At 37.6% G+C, this 3268-nt stretch overlaps 1 long non-coding RNA gene across 1 annotated transcript; it reads left to right on the plus strand.

Moving 5' to 3' along the window:
• The first annotated feature begins 849 nt into the window (after positions 1–849).
• LOC127536742 (uncharacterized) lies at positions 850–2864 on the plus strand. The gene is made up of 3 exons (XR_007945874.1): positions 850–1156; positions 1261–1349; positions 1542–2864. It is a non-coding gene; the product is annotated as an uncharacterized LOC127536742 (long non-coding RNA).
• Positions 2865–3268: the final 404 nt, after the last annotated feature.

Consider the following 3268-nt stretch of genomic DNA (forward strand, 5'->3'; position numbering starts at 1 on the left):
GCTGATTTCAACCCCCAAATCGCTGTCCGTAGGCCACAGGCTACGGGTACGGGTCCATATCTGTAGACACTACGATTCCAGTTAGTAATTATGATTCATTTTAAAACATCTTTTTATTCCTTTGTGACATGCAAGATAATACTGAACAAATCAGAATGTGTGAGCTTTCCTTCAAGCCATCCACTCTCTTTATGCTATCAGCAGTTCAATCACCTTGTTTTAAAGCCAAATAGTGAACAATTTGTAAGCTAATGTCTTTACCTGAACCAACTATTTGTTTATGTTAATATATTCATGTTGCATCATAAGTTTGTCACATTTTCTCTCTCTCTGTCAGTGTAGAAATTAGAAAGGCTTTTACTGCGTCAGGCGATGAAAATAGAATCTCTAAACCTGTGTGGGAGTGCTCACATTGCTGAATTCACTTCAAACAGGAAGATTTTCCTGATCTGAGACTTTTTTCTGAAAAAAAAATCTCCTCATAGCTGATTTTCAAGCAGCTCATCATGAACCACAGGAACATTTCACTGTGACTCCAATAATTGTGACTGTATTGAATGAGGAGGTGAAGTAAAATAAAATGAGAGGAGAGTGGGGTGGATGGTTGGATTGACAAAACACTGGATTTTATGATTGGAGAGGGCTGATCACTTTAGTCATTTCAGAGTCTGCAGTTCTATTTAGGGATCAGCTGACTAACTGTAGTTTTCATTAGTACTGAATGAACACATTAGACTGTGCAGTTGAATTTGGTAAATACTAGACCTGCTAAACATCAACACAATACTAGAAGCATGCTATGATACACATCATGACTTTTATTTTTTAGAATTTTCACAGACTAAATACATCTATGTGACCACACCAATGAACTGGACCAATGCTCAGAGGTACTGCAGGGAGCGCTACACAGACCTGGCCAGTATGAGGAATGAATCTGAGAGGAACGAACTGAAGACAGTGGTGAAAACTACTCTATGGATCGGCCTGTACAGAGTGGCGTGGAAGTGGTCTGATGGTCAGATCATGGACATCACTTCATTCCAAAAATGGAGCACGAACCAGCCCACGAAAATCAAACATCACTGTGTGACCACGACTCACAGTGGATGGAGTGCACGGCCTTGTAGCGACAAATATGCTTTTGTCTGCAGGGGTGAGTGACAATCAGCTATTCAGTTTTCAAAATAATGGACACAAAGCATTATTGTGCCTGCATAAACATGTCATCATTGTAAAATTCAATCACTGTTGATTCAGTGAGGAAACAGGTGAGACTGAAGGTGATGCTGAAAACATCAGACTCCTCTGTGGACCTGGAAGACATGCAGGATGCTATCTTGGAGCAGGTATGGATGCTTGACTGGAACAAAAGATGAACTGATTTATTGATATTTTAGGCATTTCAACTAAGAGATGGACTGCCATTGAATTTGATGGGGGTATTTGTGTCCCATACTTGTGTTGCTGATATTTCTGTTGTAAGGTGCCACACTCCTAAAGTTTGAATTCTGACAGTTGTGCTCAATGTTTCTTCTTAGTTCAACCAGAGACTGAAGGACCATGGCAGGAGTGAACATGTCAAGCTGAAGTGGATGAAGCAGCCTGATGGAAAGATCTTTCAATTAAAAGAAAGTGAGGAGAAGAAAAAAGAAAAATGAGACAAATGAAAAAAAGCAGCTTTCACAAACAATATCATTTTCATGCCTCCAACAGAACTGAGGATGTTATTAGTGATTTAGAAAGAATGTTGGTCTAAATGTGAGAAGAATCTTTACCCTGGTGGCTCCTGATGAGGAGCAGAAGATCTCTAAAATATCCAAGTGTCTTCAATTCAGATTTCTTTGCAGTTTTGTTTTTTTTTTTCAAAATGAGTATAAGTGAACTCTCTTTCACTTCAAAAAATGTTTGCAGTTTTAAGTGAAAGCACATTTAACATTACTTACAGTTTTTCTCAGTGGCTGTGGTACATTTCTCGAATCATCCTCGACACTTGCAAAGCAGTAAATGTATTTCTCAAAACAGTTTGTACAAACAGCAAAACACCACAGCAAAAGTCAGTCTTTTGATCAAAATCCTTAGTTCATCTGCATCTATGAACATGTCAGTGGCATCAGAATGAGCAGTCCTTGTGTCATTGTGTGGATGAGACAGTCAGATTGCTGAGTCATGTTGTCATTGTAACACTGTTCTCTGGAGGGATGTTCTGATCTAAACTATGGAGGAAGTTTTGATGACGATTATTGTAAATTATAAATTACACCTTAGTGTATGAGGGAGACTGACTGCAAGAGACTGGACAAGACTCACATTTACGCTTTTACTGTTTGTACTCCAATTTGTTGACAGACCACGTTATTGTGATACAGAAAGGAAAACAGCGCTGCATAGCACAAAGAAAAGAACAAAAGTAGAAATGTGAAAATTGGACAGTCTCCTCAGGGAAACCTGTACATGCAGTGCTGTAGGAATTACAGTGCAGTCTTCCTACACCTCCTGAAGTTCCTGTCTGTTGGGCCACAAATTCTCATCCACATCATGAATATCTTCTCATGCATCTTTGAGTGATTTCAGAAAACTCTAACCCTTCACACATTTCCCTTCATAGAGAAATTCAAGATCAACCAGGGAGCAATTCACCAATTCAGGACAGATTCATAAAGAAGTCTAATGGAAATGAATAGAAACATCCTCGACATATTATGACAAACTTGTTCAACCATTTTGAATGTAAAGACTTATGTGATAAACTAATGCCTAAATGTTGTGGAGGATGAGACGATTAAACAGAGACCCATTATGATACATTTGATTGTGACAAAACCAGTTGGTAATGTAGGAAACAGAGAATTGTACAGAATCATTTGAATGGATGTATCAAAGCATTTGCAGCTTGTTCAAAGAAATGATAAACTGCTTTTTTGATGTGCACAAGTGACACAATGATGTGAAGATTGAACAAGTAGTTTTGAGAATTTTAATTCTGATCTTAGAAATGTAGCAAAGCGACTGAGAAAAACTGTGATATTTATTGCTGTCAAATAGTTAAAGATTGTTTCAGATTGTTTTAATATTTCACTGCTTATATCTTTTACTGGTTCATATAATTATCAAACTGCTTCTTAATTTTACTGCTATGTAAACTTCCATTTTTAAAATTCTTCTTTCTGTTATTAGAAAGTTGTAATTGGGTGATTTTTCTTTTCCATTTGAAAAGTAAATGTGTTTTCTTGCAGCATGAATCTGCTCTGATGGTAACTGACTCCAG

This window comes from Acanthochromis polyacanthus, chromosome 13 (genome assembly GCF_021347895.1).
Source record: "Acanthochromis polyacanthus isolate Apoly-LR-REF ecotype Palm Island chromosome 13, KAUST_Apoly_ChrSc, whole genome shotgun sequence".
Classification (NCBI taxonomy): Eukaryota; Metazoa; Chordata; class Actinopteri; family Pomacentridae; genus Acanthochromis; species Acanthochromis polyacanthus.